The sequence below is a fragment of the Podarcis gaigeae genome (assembly GCF_964106915.1).
Source record: "Podarcis gaigeae genome assembly, chromosome: 6".
Classification (NCBI taxonomy): domain Eukaryota; kingdom Metazoa; phylum Chordata; class Lepidosauria; order Squamata; family Lacertidae; genus Podarcis; species Podarcis gaigeae.
This window is the reverse complement of record NC_139682.1, coordinates 94,673,496-94,692,201: the sequence shown is the minus strand read 5'-3', so window position 1 is coordinate 94,692,201 and position 18,706 is coordinate 94,673,496. Positions and strand designations below refer to the sequence as shown.

Genomic DNA, 18,706 nt, shown 5'->3' with positions numbered 1-18,706 from the left:
CAGGGAAATTCCTTTCCGGCCCTTCAACAGCGACCTTAATGTAGCAGCGCCCGCATACCTGTGAAGAAAAGTTAACCTGCAAAACCTGCGAAGAAAAGTTAACCTGCAAAATAAGACATTAACTGAGGGTGGGTAGGGTGGGAGAAGCTCTGGAGCCAAGTGAGGATTCCCAGGTAAGATCCTCCCTCTATTTTGTGGGCAGGTAATCCCTCCCCTACCTGGCCTGGTCTCCTTGACAACGCTTCCCCCAGGTGAGATTGGACAACTGACTGAGGTAGGCGGAGACCTCCAGGTATCCCACCTGAGGGAAGTCAAAGCCAAGCCTATGCTGTTGGAGCCGCTCCAGATCTAGGGGCTGCGCGCGTCCACGCAAAGGGCGCCCCCCGTTTTAGGCGGGGAGCGGTCATTGTAACTGTTCACAGTGAGATTCTCTGATCTGATGGAATCCTCCTCGTGATTAATTCAGGAAAAGCAAGATGAAGAAGGCAGAATAGCTGGTGATGGGGACAGGAACAGGAGGAGAGAAAAAAACTCTACTTAAATAGGATTGGGGAGAAAGGATGATGAATCCCTGTAGTACTGATATTCAAAACAATGTGCTCGTGCCTCTACATACATACATTTTCTTTTGCATTATTTACCATTGACATTATTAGTTGGGAAAATGATTACACTTCTTTAATCCAATTTTACAGCGCATTGTTTCCACTTCCTTTTGCCTCGGCAGGGGTTCTTGCTGGAGCTTGGATACTAAAGGAAGGTTTGTTTTAAAACTGCTGGGAATTGTGCCACTGTGAACAAGTATTTAGAAGTTTCCAGCGAGAGCTGAAAGAGAAATACACCCAGACACATACAGTCCATAAAACTGCAGTCTGTTTCTCCTCTAATTGGTAATAAATGTAAATGTTTAGTTATGCCTGGCTGGGGAGCTATGAACAACACATCTGTCTGGCTGTTTTCTCTGTCTTCACAAGGACTGCAGCGTTTATGCCATCTGTAGCTGAAGGTATAGACAGCGAGCAGGCAGGCAGCAGCCGGAAGGATAAAAGCCAGTTTATATGCTTGAAAGAGAGATGGATATTGGTTTTGGGAGGTGAAGAGGAGTGAGAAACACAGGAAGGAGGAAGGGGGGGGAGGTGGTTCTGGACAGTTAAAGACCCAGGGTAGGAGCCAATGGAATCAGAAGAGACCAGAGCAGACAGTGAGATCAAGGAAGTGGAGTCCACAACACACTGTGACATGGAGAGTGGTTTTTTTCAGGAAATGATGGCAATGCTAGTGCATTAATTGCCTTATGTTTCCAGGACTGAAACTGATACTGAAAACAGATTTATTTATTTTTTAGGAGGGCTTAGCTTTGATGAATTCTGGATCTGGCTAAGTCCATGTGTCAAATATATGTGATTTTCCACTTCCAGGGCAAAAAATGCTTTGGCAGATAGATGTCCCAAACACACAGCAGGTTTGAGAATATAATTGTCAGGTTGCCCCCACCTCTCCAAAAAGAATGGCTAGATTTACAAGGTGATGTGCACTTAAGTGAATTGTGCATGGGTTGCATAACGATTCTTATCTATACTATACTGCTCCGAGAGGTATCAGTGTTCTTTAATTAGGGGCACCATGGGCAATGGAGCCTGTTGCAGATAGCAATGTCCATATGATGAGCAACTATTATTTGAGTCTGCATTGTAACAGTACCATAGCTGCTTTTGTGCATGAATGCTCCAAATATACCACATCATTATGCAGGAAGGCAAACATATCTGTACAAAAGAAGGGGAAATGTAAGTATGCTCCTAGCTCTAGCCATGAGCCAGAATCCAGTGGGTTAACAGGCAGAGCTAATGTTATAGAGATAGGAAAATAAAGTGAAATAGCTATTGAGAAATAAAAATTTCTACAAGTTGTTCATGGACTGCATTGGTGCATTCTCTAGTTTTAGTTGTTATATATGACATTACTTCTGTCTGTCTGTTGCTGTCCTTTGTGCTGAAGACTGCTTGTTCTGTATGGTATTTGTAAGATCACCTGACCTTTTTATGTAGTACAGTGGTACCTCAGGTTACATACGCTTCAGGTTACATACGCTTCAGGTTACAGACTCCGCTAACCCAGAAATAGTGCTTCAGGTTAAGAACTTTGCTTCAGGATAAGAACAGAAATGGTGCTCCGGCGGTGTGGCGGCAGCAGGAGGTCCCATTAGCTAAAGCTAAGGTTAAGAACAGTTTCAGGTTAAGAACAGACCTTCAGAACGAATTAAATACTTATCCTGAGGTACCACTGTATGTCTGTTTCCTGCATCTTTTATGTGCATCAGTTCCACAATATTGAGAAAGGCAGGTGGGTCTGGTTAACTTATTTTTTTCTGTTACGGGATGCCTAGATACTGTTGATATACGATATCTTTATTGCCATTGTCCCATGCAGAACAATGAAATTGAAAAACTACATAAAACATTTAAAAAAAACCCTAAAAACTCTGAAACCCCATTTTAAAATACACAGTACTGTAGAGACCCCTTATGCTGCGTTTAGAACCAGAATTGCATTTGTGTAGAAACTCTTTCTGAGGCGGCTAGTCCTGGCCTTTATAACCCTATACCTTCTTCCAGAAGGCAGAAGCTGAAAGAGAAGCCTATGAGTGGCAGGCATAATGTGTTGCTTTATAATTTGAGCACTGATGTACATTTTGTCTTCATTCAGTATTCCTGGTGGCGAGGCCTGTTGAAATGTAACATTTCTAGTTTGCTGATCTCTAATTGCCTCTCCCACACCACTCTTATTCTGACATTGCTTTCCCTTACTTCGAAGGACGGGTAGATTCTTCCTGTTAGGCTTTGAACTCCTTTTCTCGATTCAGTCTGAAATCCATATCTTTATTGATCAAAACACTTTTCTTAGTGTGACGACTGCTTGGAAGAAAGTGCAGTTGCCGCTTTTGGACCCTGTCAGGGGGCAGTCCTGGGAAATGTTCTGCAGTCAAGTTCTATGAAAAAGAATGGTGTTTGCAATTATTTCAGCCAGGAGCGCGTAGAGAGCTGATCAATCCTTCTGCTTGGGAACATAAAAGAGGATCACCTGCTGAGGTCAGGAGGGAAACATTCCCAGTGGGAGACGGCTACAGCCTTTGGTTCATTAAGAGGAGAGTGACTGCGCCTTCTCCTGCAGCATCTGGTATCAGCCACTTCTAGATCAAGCCATTGGGCCAAGCCTTCATGGGAAAAGACATTAGGGAATCAATGCCCTTGATTGCTTTAGCTGGACTTTCCTGGGTTTTGCACTGTTCCAGGTGCGGAGTGTTAAATCACAGAGCTACAGAAGTAATTCCATAAGCTACGAGCTGTGAGAAGAAAAATTGGCACAGTGTTAATCAGGATGTTGTCAAGAGTGGGAGGGCTACCAGTGCTTCAACATTTTAAGACTCAGCCGGGCACAGATGTTATGCTGTCTGCTCTTTCATTCTGCAATCTGCAGCTGCTAATTGGTGAGGGAAAGGCACTCTACCCTTGTCCAGATGTGATACCTATGCTACAATTTGCTTTATATCTGCTTCTTTAAAGGAAGGGCATGGCTGGTGCTCAAATCACATATACATGCCCCTGATTGCCTTCCATTTTAGCCAACCCATGTCCCTTGTAGCTGGAGTGGGGAGAGACATCACAGAAGGTAAACTCATTCCTCTGCTGCCCCCTGTAAATTGAACAGTGGACACGGTCTGCTTAAAGGAAAATAAATAGCCACTAGGAGTTTAGTTGCTTACCAAGGATCACTTTCCATCTTACATTTTCAGCTGCATACATAGAGATGTTTTAAGTAGACACCTATAGAGAGGATGATGTGCCAGACATGTGCAATCAAACTCACCAGTAAACTGATAATTCGCTATGGTGCATTTACTCCATAATAATAATAATAATAATAATAATAATAATAATAATAATAATAAAAAATTTTATTTATATCCCGCCCTCCCCAGCCGAAGCCGGGCTCAGGGCAGCTAACAACACTAAAACAGTACAACATTATAAAACATTATAAAAATGAATTAAAATCATAATTAATGGCAACCATAAACTAAAGTCTTGTAAAGATTGCCAAAGGAGGGAGTCAGGCTGCGCCCTGACCAAAGGCCAGGTGGAACAGCTCTGTCTTGCAGGCCCTGCGGAAAGATGTCAAGTCCTGCAGGGCCCTTGTCTCTTGTGACAGAGCGTTCCACCAGGTTGGAGCCGCAGCAGAAAAAGCCCTGGCTCTAGTTGAGGCCAGCCTAACCTCTCTGTGGCTTGGGACCTTCAAGGTGTTTTTATTTGAAGACCGTAAGTTCCTCTGTGGGGCATACCAGGAGAGGCGGTCCCGTAGGCGATGGGAAATGGCCCCAAGTGGTTGGCAGCTATCCATTAGTATCATCTCTCACCCAAAATGATGAAGAAACTACACAAATTGAAAGAGAAAAAAATAATAAGTAGAGTGAGGATGCAGCTGTGCCCAACATGTCCAAGCTGGGCATGATGCTCAGCCCAACAAGAGAACCTTGCACACCTTGTGGTGTTTGTCACTGTAACTGGCTTGTGCACAGTATAATGTTACATGGGAAGATATTTGTAAGTTGTAAGGCACAGTGAGCGCAAGGGGGTGGGAATGAGAGAGGGAGAGAACATTGGAGTGTGCCTGTGTTCTGACTGGCTGAGAGTAAAGTGTGACAGATGAGGTGGGCAGGGAGAAAGAGGGAGGGAGGGAGAAAGAAAAGGGTGGCTGGTGTGGGTGCTGTGGTGTAGTGGTTAGAGTAGGAAGGATCAGATAGGATGAGGATTAAGAACTGATTTGATATAGGAATATCTGTATATCACTTTTCCAACAAATGTTGAGCTTGCGATAATCACATTAACAAAACAGCAGGCATTGCAATCACAAACACATACCAGCAAACGACAAGAAATTCATCAAAATAGTTAATGCAATTCAATAAGGTCATCATAACTCATAGATAGATAAGATAAAACTTTATCTGCATTAGCCAATGGCCATAGCAACAGTAAAACATTACAGTATGCAGAGAAAAGGAAATTTGATATAAGAGCACAATTTAAAGTCCTGAATCATAGTATTGCAAGGATACTTTCTGATCACATGCATTTACTCCAGAAAAAAATATGGACTAGCTGTGCCCTGTTGGTTACCAAATGCATGGCTTTGCAACACTGAAGGCTCATTCACTGTAGGTGAACTTACATTTACAAAACTATATGGGGTGGGTGGCCAAGGTCAGAGCAGGCCGGTGGTCAGCTTCAGACGTGGTTGGAGGAAAAGGATTATCTGGACCCATAAGAACATGTTATGGAATGCAAACTTCCCAAACACAGTTACTGAAAAGGGCACCTATAAGAAACCACTCAGGGTGCAATCCTCAATGAAACGAGAAGACTTTTGCATAGCAGCACTGCTAGGGGGACTGCGCATTAAGTGTGCAGTCCTGGTATTCCTTAGCTCCATAGCGGCTGGTAGCAGCTGGTTTCAAGCACTCTTCATCTAATTCAATGAAAACGAGACATTTGAGTGAATGAAGATAATTTAATAATGAATGGCTCTAACTTATCGGGAAAGCTCTCCATTCCTTTTTGACAGCCGCTGCCTTTAAGTGCAATTTAATAAGAGACTCGCAGTCATTTGGCATGGAAACAAATGCTTACTGCAAGGAAGACGAACCAGCCATTCCCCAGCAAGCTGACACCATTTCCAAAGCAGCACAAACACAAGGGTGTGTGTAAAATACCCTACAGCGGTAACAAAACCTCATCCTCCGTAGTTGAGATGTGATTAAATATAAAATCAGCTTTGAGAAATCCTGTGGCTCATAACAAACAAGGCAGATGTCTGCCAACAAGACCTGGTGTTTGCAACTCTGAAAACTGGAGATGCCTGAAAATGTCTGGGAGGGAATTCCCACTACATGTTAAAATGTGAGTTCAAACTGGCCTTTGCTGACAGGATGGAATTCAAGGCTCTATATCATTTTCTTCATTGGTCTGAGGGCAGGACAAGATCTGAGTCTTGACTTGAGGGTGTGCTGAAAATTGGATCCCTGTGTCAACTCTTGTGCCATCTCCCAAAATGTTTAGGCAGATTTGCCATGTTCCCCAAGCCTTCGTCCAAAACATCTTTGCTGGCAGGCCAAGCACAACAGAGCACTACTGGTGACTCTGACTGAAACTATAGATAAAAAAGGAAGAGTTACATGCTAAAGTCTCAAAAAATCAGAAGCTTAACTGACAGTAGATGAGTGGCGCTGTGGTCTAAACCACTGAGCCTAGGGCTTGCCGATCAGAAGGTTGGCGGTTCAAATCCCCGCGGCGGGGTGAGCTCCCATTGCTCGGTCCCTGCTCCTGCCAACCTAGCAGTTCGAAAGCACGTCAAAGTGCAAGTAGATAAATGGGTACCGCTCTGGCAGGAAGGTAAATGACATTTCCGTGCGCTGCTCTGGTTTGCCACATGACCCGGAACCTGTCTGCGGACAAACGCCGGCTCCCTCGGCCAGTAAAGCGAGATGAGTGCCACAAGCCTAGAGTTGTCCATGACTAGACTTAACTGTCAGGGGTCCCTTTACCTTTACCTGACAGTAACTCATTCTTTCAGTGGGGCTGCCTCTGCTCTGCAGAACAGCATTTTTGTCAAGATATGACTGGTGCCCAGAGGCATAACTAGGGTCCCTTGCACCCTTGGCAAGGAGCTGTAACAGCTCCCCCCCAAAAAAAACAATTTACCACAATAGCCATCTTAGAAATTACTACATTTTACATGCAGCACTCGAGGCATCTGAAATGAGGGTGAGACGAAGAGGAAGGGTGAAAAAATTCACATGCCTTTGTGCTGCAATTTGAGAAGGACCAGAAGCTTCTCCTGCGTTTGATCTCACTGGAATAGTATTGGTGTGTCGCCACACACTCATGTCACACACTCTGTAGTCTGAGAGGCAATTTTTGCTTCCCCCGCCCTCTGGTATGCCTCTGTACTTTGTGGAAACAAGTGAAGGCATTTTTATTTTGACAAGCTTTTCCATCTAGATTCCATCTTGTGGTGTTTTTTTTTTTGTGTGTGTGTTGTTCTTAAACCTATACTTTGATGTTCTTGTACTGTTTTAGAAACTGTTTTTGCTGCTTTTAAGGATATGTCAGTAAATTGCCTTGGAGCATATACCTGGAATTGATGCACAAATAAATTAGATAAAGATGGTGATAATGAGTTTTCTAATAGCATGTAGGAAGTATTTGAAAGTGTGTGTGTGTCTGTGAAGAGAGGAAGCAGTATAGATGTGGGTAGGGCTATCAATTGATTTAAAAAATCTTAAATTGATTGGCCTATTCAGTGATTAATCAATTAAATGTAAATAAGTTAGCATGGTTCAAAAACCACAACTGTCTTATGGATATACTGAAAAAAGTGCACAATGACTTGTGATTTATTAAACACATTTACCCCCCCCCTTTTTTTTGGGTAGGAAACAGGGCTGTCTTTAATACCTTCTTTTTCTTTCCGCATAACAGTAACACAGCAAAGCCAAACAAAACTTTTAGTGCACCCTTAACACAGCACAACAAATTCAAATTGGCTCCAATCAATTAATTAGATAAAACTTGATTAAGTTACTATGTAAACCAATTAAAGTTTGCAGCCCTATCAATACTATTTTTGAACACAGCACAAATCCTTTCCCCTAATCTTGTTCGCAAACTGTCATATGCAGGACTGAACATCTGATGCCCAGGAGGCTTGGCTAGGGGGTCTTGTGGGGTCTCCAGCCTCTTGAAATTGTACTCCAATAACCTCATATTTGTATGACCTTTCCCCACTCGCTTGCTCGCAGGACAGTCCTAGAGAATGGCAAGTGAGGCCAATATACCAAACCTTCTGCTATTTGCAGCCACACATCTCCAAACATGTTCAGGACACTCTTTAGTTGATTTAACCCAGGTAACTGTTGGTTGGGGTTGCCTTCCTTCTTCCCCTCTCCTTTCTTGTCCATCAGTTTTCTTCTTGTTGTTGTTTAGTCGTTTAGTCGTGTCCAACTCTTCGTGACCCCCTGGACCAGAGCACGCCAGGCACTCCTGTCTTCCACTGCCTCCCGCAGTTTGGTCAAACTCCTGCTGGTAGCTTCGAGAACACTATCCAACCATCTCGTCCTCTGTCGTCCCCTTCTCCTTGTGCCCTCAATCTTTCCCAACATCAGGGTCTTTTCCAGGGAGTCTTCTCTTCTCATGAGGTGGCCAAAGTCTTGGAGCCTCAGTTTCAGGATCTGTCCTTCCAGTGAGCACTGAGGGCTGATTTCCTTAAGAATGGATATGTTTGATCTTTTTGCACTCCATGGGACTCTCGAGAGTCTCCTCCAGCACCATAATTCAAAAGCATCGATTCTTCGGCGATCAGCCTTCTTTATGGTCCAGCTCTCACTTCCATACATCACTACTGGGAAAACCATAGGTTTAACTATACGGACCTTTGTCGGCAAGGTGATGTCTCTGCTTTCTTCTTGAGGACAGTCTTTCCTGAATGGTCACCCTGGATCTCCTCCTTCTCAATTCTCTTGTCTTGCTTGACTTGAAAGGTTTTTCCATGCAGCCATGTCTTCCAGCAAATGTCTCTCTTTTGTCACTTTCTCTCCATCCCTTGGGTGGGGAAGTGTGGTAACTGGGCAGCTTTCCTTCTTTCTGCACACGGCAGTAATCAGCCTCTTTCCTCCTCCTTCTGTCTCATCTTTTGAGTTTGATGCCCTTTGTTTTTACTCTGTGATAGATTCAGAGATGCAACAGCCCTTCTTTGCTATTGTTTGTCTTAATTTCTCACTGATTTCCTGGTTCTTTCGTGTCTTCTACTAACTGGAGTTAGGGAAATTTAAATATACATATTGATTACATTTACAATCTTCAGGTGTAAAATTGTCTCTGTTTGTTCAGCTCTTCAGCCTTGTTCCTTTCCCTGCCTGAGCAACAAAATTTGTTAACTGCACTCTTCATTTTGTTAGTTCAGCTGGTATGTTCTCCTTTGGAAACGAACCCAGTTACCCAGTTACTGTGATGCAAGTTACCATGGCGATGATCACTGCCCCTTCCTCCCTTTCCTGGCACTCTGCTACAGCAAGGACCCTGGGAATATAACTTTTCCAGGGTACCCAACATCCTCAGCATGTCTGCTGTCCCCTTTTTGTCTTTCTCTTTTCAGCCAGCACTCTGCTGTATTTTTATTTTATTTTATTTTTGTCTCTAAACTCTTGGAAATCACTTCTGCTAATCAGCTTTCGGATAATCAGACTTGCTTCCGTTCTTTTCAGTCTAATGAACAGAGGCGCCAGGTTGCATTAAAATTGGGGGTGGCCATCATGTGGGTAGGTGGGAGATACATTGGCTTGGCATCTCCCACCCACCTGATGCTCACGATCCACAGTCTTACCTCAGTGAGGCCTTTCCCTCTTCCTTCATGTTGCCTGCTGAGGCGCTTGGTCATGTTCCTTTGAAATTGCCAGCGTACCTTCCCACAAGGTGCCCTGGCGATCATCAAGATGCTTTGCTGCTCTGTGTCCCTGGTGGAAATTGCCAGTGCAGAATATTGAGGGGGCCCAACCCCCTCCTTGAATTTTTTTTTGGGGGGGCCTTAGCCCCTTCCCCCCGATGGTGTCCCTGCTAATAAAACAGATATGCTTTCTGTTGCTGCTGTTCTTCTGTCTGTCATAGGCCCTCCAGATGTTGCCAAACTACAACTCCCATCACCCCTGGCAGGCATGAGCAATGGAAGGGATGATGGGCGTTGCAGTTCAGCAACATCTGGAGAGTCAAAGGTTCCCCACATCTGCTCTTTCATGTCCCCCACCCCTCTAAATTTAGGAGTCTCAAACCTCTGCTCCAGCTCTTGGGCCATTTTCATTGCCTAATAATAATAATAATAATAATAATAATAATAATAATAATAATTTATTATTTATACCCTGCCCATTTGGCTGGGATTCTGGCTGCCTTCAGGTGTCTTCTAAAAGTCTGGTAGTTGTTGTTCTCTTTGACATCTGGTGAGAGAGCATTCCACAGGGCGGGCGCCACCACCGAGAAGGCCTTCTGCCTGGTTCCCTGTAACTTGGCTTCTCGCAGCAAGGGAAGCACCAGAAGGCCCTCAGCACTGGACCTCAGTGTCAGGGCAGAACCTCTTTTGAGGTGTGGCAACAGTACACATGGGGTGGTATCGAAGTGCTAGTCCTACTTGGAGCAGTAGACCTATTGAACCAACTTACAGTCGTTAATTTCTTTCTTTTCTTTTTTTAAAATTTTTTTAAATAAAGTTTATTGATACGACAAGAAAAAATAAAAAGAACACAAATACCAAATTACACACAAGAATAACCATAAACACATAATTTTCTTAGCAAATAATAAAACATCTATTGGTCTTAACACTAAAGACCCAACCTCCCGTCTATTCCATATTTCAAATTCATATTACCTATTGCCAATACACACTTTTATCATAATTAAACTTATTCTTAATAAATCTAATTTCTTATATCTACCTTGCAACTATTACTAAAGTTCCTCGAATGCTGCAACAGAATTTAAACTACTATATTTATTTTTCAGATATTCTTTGAAAACCTCCCATTTTGAAACAAATTCCTGTTTTGATTTATTCTTTATTTTTTCTGATAAACCATCTAATTTGGCATATTCTGACAGCTTTTGAATCCAATCTTGTATAGAGGGGATTTCATTACTCTTCCATTTTGCTGCGATCAAAACTCTTGCTGCCGCCATCACATATAAAAAGATACCCTTCCTCTTTTGTGGAATATCCAAATCTGTTATTCCCAGGAGGTAGGCTTCTGGTTTTTTATTAATTTCAATGGGTCTACTCTGAGTAGGATGCAACCCAGTATTCCAAGTATGTTTGCACTATAGTTGTGTGAAGGTATTACACAAGTGACAGCTTTATTCTCAACTCTTTTTCTGAAGATTCCTAGCAAAGAATCTGCCTTTAAAAAAAAAAAAATCTGCTGTATCCGTACATTTATTTTCATTTTTTATTGCATTAGCTTTTCCTCCCTTGTTGTATTCATTTAAAAATTATTTGTCTATGTTTGGCACTGCTGCTCCTGCCTGTCTTTAATCACTTTTTTTCCTATAGCCACACATGCCAAAGATCACATCTGTTGCCCTGTGCCTCCATCTGTTTAATTTGGCAGCGCCTTATCTTCGGAACTCAATGCCCCAGGATGCTCCTATGACCCAGTCGCTCTCACACATTAAGAAGGGCTTCAGAACATACCTGTTTCACATGCCTCTTCCAATTAATGGAGATATCTTTGTCCTCCCCAAACTATTCTCTTTTAAATCTCTGTGTTATTGTCTGCTTGATTAGGCTCACAGTACCTGGATTAATTTAAAACTTGGTGGCATTTTGCCTGTGCCTAATAAAGGTCATCGTGGTCGGGTGGCTTTTGGGTTTTCTACTTTTGTGCTACTGCTAAATACGAAACAAAGATCAGTTGGAAAATCAGTTGCTGTTTCGTGCTCCAGGGGTGGTTGAGGACAGCGTGGCATTTTTCAAGGCAGCAAGTGGGTGCAGAGTGTGTTTGCAACACCTGCCCAATTGGCGCCATTTCCATGCATGGCACCCAAGAGAGTCCATAGGTGCTATGCAGAAGTGGTGAATGATGTGTGTTGCTGCCCTCTGTTGTCCAGGACTGGGATTGCTGGAGGTTATTTCATACACTGTTGACTTAAATTTGTTCTTTGGAAGGCAGGAGACAAGTCCTGCTCCATCATCGTGTGTCATGTGGTCATATTAATCAATGCTCTGAGAGCCTGAAGTGCTTATAGAGTGGTACCTCGGGTTAAGTACTTAATTCGTTCTGGAGGTCCGGTTTTTTTTTAAAAAAAATAATATTTATTAAAGTTTTAAATGTTACAAAAAGAGAAAGAGATAACTCCAAGTTAAACAAAAACTTGACAACACATCACAATAATGAAAGAGGAGAATAGAAAAAAGTTATAAAAACCAGAAAACCAGAAAAATAGAAACAATTAAAAAACACAACGAACCTTCACATAACTTATCTTTCATTTGCTTATTTCCTTGACCTCCTCACACCTCCCTTTTTTGTATTCTAGTTCGGTTAGCTATTTCAGCAAATCCTTTCCATCTTTCCCAATTTTTATCCTATAATTTATCTTAATATAATGTAACTTTTCCTTTCCTCCTTTCATCCATTAACAATCTATTTTTACTTAATCCTTTATAATATTTCTGCTAAAGCCACATAACTTCATTCCAGCCTCCTTCTAACATTCCTTAATTTTACAATGTTTCTGTAGATAAACTTTAAATTTCTTCCAATCTTCTTCCACCGACTCTTCTCCCTGGTCTCGGATTCTGCCAGTCATTTCCGCCAGTTCCATGAAGTCCATCACCTTCATCTGCCATTCTTCCCGGGTGGTCCATTCTTAACCTGAAACTGTTCTTAACCTGAAGCACCACTTTAGCTAATGGAGCCTCCTTCTGCCGCCGCGCTGCCGGAGCACAATTTCTGTTCTCATCCTGAAGCAAAGTTCTTAACATGAGGTACTATTTCTGGGTTAGCGGAGTCTGAAACCTAAAGCATCTGTAACCTGAAGCGTATGTAACCTGAGGTACCACTATATATGTATTTGAAAAAAAGATGGGTTAATGAAGAAATTGCATATATTTCTACTTACAAGTGTTGAACTAATCGGCTGTTGAAGAATTCAAGAAAACAGTAGTTGTTATCCAGAAACACTCTTCAGCAGAGTTCAGAGTTGGACATCAGAACTGGACATTTGCAGATTATACAAAGCTTCACAGCTTGCTCTCCACCAGGTAAAGTCTGGCACCGTGATTCATTTAAGGACTTTCAGAGACTTTCAGAGACTTCAGTTTGTTAGTTTTGATGTTTTGAATTATTCCATAAATTGTCCACATTGTTAGTTTCTGGCCATCGTGTTGCTTTTGATATCGCGTGCTTATAGATTTGGCATACAAGCTGGGACTGATGCGTTTTCGTCCACCACTGATTTCAGTGTGGTGTAGTGGTTCAGAGCGGTGGACTCGTAATCTGGTGAACTGGGTTCGATTCCCTGCTCCTCCACATGCAGCTGCTGGGTGACCTTGGGCCAGTCACACTTCTCTGAAGTCTCTCAGCCTCACTTGTTTCACAGAGTGTTTGTTGTGGGGAGGAAGGGAAAGGAGAATGTTAGCCACTTTGAGACTGCTTCATAAAGAGGGATATCAAATCCAAACGCCTCCTCCTCCTCCTCCTCCTCTTCTTCTTCTTTTTCTTCTTCTTCTTCTTCTTGACTGCCTTTGCAGACAAAGAGAGTGATGCTTTGAAAGCAGATGGGAGTGCAAAGCCAAGTCCCCCCCCCAAAAAAAATTAACTATCCGTTTGTTGGTAACAAAGCAGTGTGTTGGCAGTTTTTCAGGTGTGTGAAGTCAGTTTGGGGGGCATGAGGACCACTGACCACCACCAGAGGAGCCCCTCTTGGCAGCCCCTTCCCCCAATGCTCTTCTGAGGGATGCTCCATCATTACTTGGTGGCATTCTGGGGCAAAATTGGCAGCTGTCAGCTGTCAGAAGAAGCACTTCTCCTGCTGCCACAGCTGTCATCATGAAAGATGTATCAGTGATGAAGAAAAGCAAAAGAGGGTGAATGCCTTCATCTGCTTTCATCCCATTCAGCCAATATTCTGGGATATATACATAGAGATATGGCCCAAGCTTAGCAGAAGGTCTCAGGTTCAGCCCTCAACAACCACAGTTAAAGGATCTTAGGTAGCTGAACTGAGGCAAATCCTGCCCCAAGACTGTGGACCGCTGTTGTTGCTCAGGGCAGACAATGCAGAGCTGGATTGAGCTGCAGCGTTTGGCACCATGTTGAATTGGGTCTTGTGCCTTTTGAGATGAGCCTGACTTGTAAAGAAGTTCATACCCTGCTTCTCCCCCACTGCTCCATGTTCCTTGCCCATTCTCTCAAGTTTACTCCCAAACCAAACCCCACCTTAAGCTGGGTGAATTGTGCTGGGTTTCCCCTTTGGTATTGTTGGATCAATACCAATTTTGCCCTCTCAGGGAGAAAAAAAACCATGATTAAAATGTTCACCTTCCCAAAATCAGAACAATATTTTAGGCATGTTTCTGAAGCTGACCAGTGCACCGTTGTGGCCTTTAAAAGAAATCATACTTTACATCAGGTTCACATTCCGACTCAAGATTATATCTCACCTGCATGATCCATAAATCTGGACTGCAAACTTTTTATTTCTCTTTATTTTGCCAGATTAAAAATAAGCTGGAGTATCCCATTGACTTCAAAGGAATGTAAGCATCCGTAACTGTGCGTTAGACTGTGCCCATGTTTAATAAGGAAGTTTTTTTTTTGCAAAATTACACTCCAGGCAGATTTCAGAATTTTATATGCTTTTTTATTTGAACAGCTTGAATTTATGCTGTTGGAAAGCTGAAAAGTTATAAATAGAAGCATAACCTGCCAATATCAAGATATACTAAAAAGACAGAGAAACATTTCCTCATCCAAGACATTTTGCTGAAAATGTTTAGTATTTTCTCCCCCTACCCACTCCAACCTGTTTCTCAAAGTACAAGGCAAGCGAGGCCTTTCTGATTAAATCCCGGCTCTGTAATTAACGACGGAAGAATTTCCTTGCTGGATCACAACAAGCGACCATCTGGACTAACGTTCCGTTTCCAGCAGTGAAAGTTTGGGAAGCTCTAAAGCAGAGTGCAAAGGACCTTTTCCTTTGTTGTCTGTCTGCTCCATCTGGCATTCAGAGGTATACTGCCTCTCTACACGGAGCTCTGTTCAAATATCAGGGCAGGTAGCCGCTGGTTGAGTTATCCTACACAAATGTGAGGATTAATCTATCCATGGCAGATAGCACCAACTACAGGCAGAATGTGTGTGTGTGTGGTGTAGAAACACACATTTGCTGCTGAAAATGGGCAGTGAAGGGATCTTGGGGATGGCTGGGAAGCGACTTGCAGCCTGATCCGAGCTCTCCGTATGATCCAAGTTTAATGTCTCTTGTGCTGAGACCAGCTCCCCAGGGACTCACAGCTGAGATCTTTTTGAGCACCTTTCACTTGAGATGCCATAGGCTGAACCTGTGAGCAAGCAAAGCCATGGCCCAAGTTGCTGCGAACAAGCATTACAGAGTTTTGAGGCCAAGTTGGAGGTTCTTAGTTGGAAGAACCACTTGAGGAATTTCAAAGGTGGTAGGATGTGTTTTTAAAGGACCAAGGGTGCTCCCCCCTCGCCCACAAACTTAGTTGAGAAATAAACTATCGTCTGTATTGTATGATGGAAAACACAAACCTTCGGCTGATCTGTCTAAAAATAGCACTTGCCCTTTTGAAATAGCATCACATTGTTGGCTCACATTTAATTTATGGTCCCATGGATATGCCTTGGCAGAACTCCTGCTTAGCAAATTATTCCACATCTTGTATAAACTGGTGTGTCGTTTGGCATCGGCAGGTAGGGTTGCCAAGCATTCAATTTTGCCGAAGGCATCCGGAAAATTACAAGCATGACCTGAATCAGGGACCAAGCCTTGGAGCAGCCAGGGAATGTCTCAAATGCATGTAAGATGTTGAGCTGTGGAGGACGGGGAGAGAAATAATGATCAGTTGGATTATTCCAATTTAGCTGACAATTGGCTGCTCTGTGACGATATTGAAAAACTATTGCATAAGGCAGTCACCTCCTTGGTAGACGTAGCTCTGAATGGAAGGACATTCAGATGTCCCAGGTTCAATGCCTTCCTTCTCCAGGTAGGCCGGGGAAAAACTCTGCCTAAAACCCTGGCAGCTCCCTAAACTAGGGGTTGCAGGTGGACGGTCACACCTCAGTGAAGAGCTGGAGCTTCAGATTAAATCTACTAATCTTTCATTCATATTGTGTTAGAAATGTAACCAGAGACTTGTCCAATGCATATTGCTTACAGCAAAGCCAAAACAATAACAACACTCCTTTTCAAGCCACTGTGACACGAAATTCACGCTAAGATTTCCGACTTGCAGTGTGATGATTTGGTTTATCCCAAAGGAGCCCAGAGCAGAGGCACATTAGCCATCAAATGTAATTGCAAAGTTGATGGTTGGACGAGGGTTTTCGTTAACAACATGCATCAACACAAAGTGCTCTTTGGACCACGATCTTGTCATCATGTGATTTGGAGCAATCAAAGCCATTTTAATGGATGTAGCAAGGAAACTCTTATGAGCTGGAAATTGTGTCCTTCTGCTGATATCCTAAAAGAATAAGCAGCAACTGAGTAATAGCCAATAGACTGTTCCAGCTCCTTCTCTCAGTTAAAGGGAGGGTGGTAGAAGGATTATTGACTATGGAGGTTATTCTTATCTGAAATATACTCGGAGTCCTGCAGTGATTTCATGCTCTTTATCGCAGCTTGTAAAACAGTGATTGAATTGCCCCCCAAACCTCAGGCATTTATATACATTATTTACATTATTTACACAATGAGTTCCATCTGATTGGATGATTCTGCTTCCCTCCTGGAGCCTGATTGGTCTTTTCCTGCAGGCCAATCAGTTGTTGCATTCTATGATCCTACCAGCCTAATAGGCTGATTAACTTCCTCCTGGAGCCTGATTGGTCTTTTCCTGCAGGCCAATCTGTTGTTGCATTCTAGGATCCTACTTGCCTATTGTTCTAGGATCCAAGCTTAGTACATAACATTATCCCAGTTTTTTCACTGATCTTGCAAGCTTTTGTATTCCTTCAGAATCTGTTGGGGGCGGGGGGACAACAGAGGGACAAGGAAAATGAGTGTGTGCGCCACAAGAAACAATGCCTGAAGACATTGCCTGGCTCCAGCCTGGCTCTCTGAAAAGAATCTGTGTAACTCAGAGATCCATGTGCTGCTACACTGGTCAGAGCTTAACTTCATCACATACTGTAAATAATAATGATAAAAATTAAAGTCATTTTCCAAAATAAAGGATGGATGTGTCAACCAAACATGAAACATTAAAATAAAATATACAGCCACAAGTAAGGCTGTCAATAGTTTTCATTTATACATACAAATAAAGATTTGCCTTGGCTGATCAAAACATGCTCTGCTCTCTGTTGTGTATGAATTGTTGGAGCGGTTTGTGATGTTGCCCCATTAAAATATATGAAGAACGGAAACCACATTTCAGGAACATTGTCTTGTTGAATAACCTCTCCTGCCACTCTGCTCTAATGTGTGAGTTTTCAGGCTGTTGCAGGCAGCCAGATTCTGGAAAACCAGCCCTGGATTGGAGCGCCATTCATGGCTTTATATTCTATTCATGGTCTTATTTCTATCGTAGGAGTTGCCAGCAAAAAGATAAGTCAATCTTTATTCAGAAGAGGATTTTGAGCATATTTAACCACAGGCAACAAACCCAACAGGGGTCTGTTAATGTTGTATAATGTTGTCTGGCACATTCCTGAACAATTGTAGCAAAAACTCAGTGACCATGGGGGCAGGGCCACCACTAATAATAATAATAATAATAATAATAATTTATATGCTGCCCATATGATTGGGTTGTCCCTGTCACTCTGGGCAGCTTCCAACAAAATATTTAAAAACAAAAAACCTCAAACATTAGAAAACGCTCTGTACAGGGCCGTCTTCAGATGCTTTCTAAAAGTCATTCTTATATCCTACAGTGATTCTTTATCCTGGCCACCTGGGCAACAGTCAGGGGTCCAGATCTTATTCAGTCATGCAGGTCATGCAGGTAGTTCATATAGCTTGCCTGACCCACATAGGATACCAACTCTGCTCTAGAATGGAGCTATTCAGAGCTGTTTCTCATTCCACTTTAACTCCAAGCCCAGAGCTCAACAAGGTTGGAAGCAAGTGCATTTTGTTTCTGGAGAGAGCATGAAACAAAAATCTTCAAGGACAGTCGAGGGCCTGTTTGTACCTGGCTGGGATGTGAGCTTCACTGCCAATGTTCTGATCTGTGCCACTTGAAACCAAAAAACATGATGTTCCTACATTTTTTCTGTTATATGTTATTGTTTTCCATTTCCACAGAGGTATCTAATCCAATACATGCCCCTTTCTTATGTTGTTTGAATGTGCTGGCGTTTATTCCATGGGTAGCAATGGAGATGGTCTCTTACTCTTCTTTCTTGAGAATGATTCCATTTTTACCATGGAATAAACCTTGTGAGATACACAAAGGTTTGCTGAAGCCGCGCCAAATGTATGGAAATCAGGGATAAAAATTGGCATATTCTCCATCTCCACTGATTCCAGTTCCAGAGCACGCCTATTATAAATTTTGAAGTTGGAACAAATTCTGCAAGTTGGACAATTTATAGATGATGTGTCACTTTTCCTGCATGCAGTATTCTGCTGTCCAGTGAGTTTTGCTACTTTTGATTTGTGAGACATTTGTTCCAAGATTCCATGATGCTTCAGATTCGGGGGGGGGGGGGGGGACGGGGACGACCCAAGGCCTTCATCACCACACATTATGGAATTCCCTGCAAAACACAGTAAGAACATGCTTACATGGCTTCAAGTAGGAATTAGACAGATTTGTGGCTGATAAGTCTGTCAAAAGGTATAAGCCATGATAGCCCAATGGAACCTTCCTGTTGAGATGAAGTACACCTCTCAATACCAGGAGC

General features: G+C 42.8%; 2 long non-coding RNA genes across 2 annotated transcripts in view; one reads left to right on the top strand and one right to left on the bottom strand.

The window, feature by feature from the left end:
- LOC310846893 overlaps nucleotides 1–9,183 on the bottom strand; it is a 417,489-nt gene extending 408,306 nt beyond the window's left edge. The window contains exon 1 of the long non-coding RNA XR_014565595.1: nucleotides 9,148–9,183. This is a non-coding gene — a long non-coding RNA (uncharacterized lncRNA). The remainder of the gene's footprint in view (nucleotides 1–9,147) is intronic.
- Nucleotides 1–18,706, top strand: part of LOC310846888 — a 533,700-nt gene that overhangs the window by 224,560 nt on the left and 290,434 nt on the right. The window lies entirely within an intron of this gene.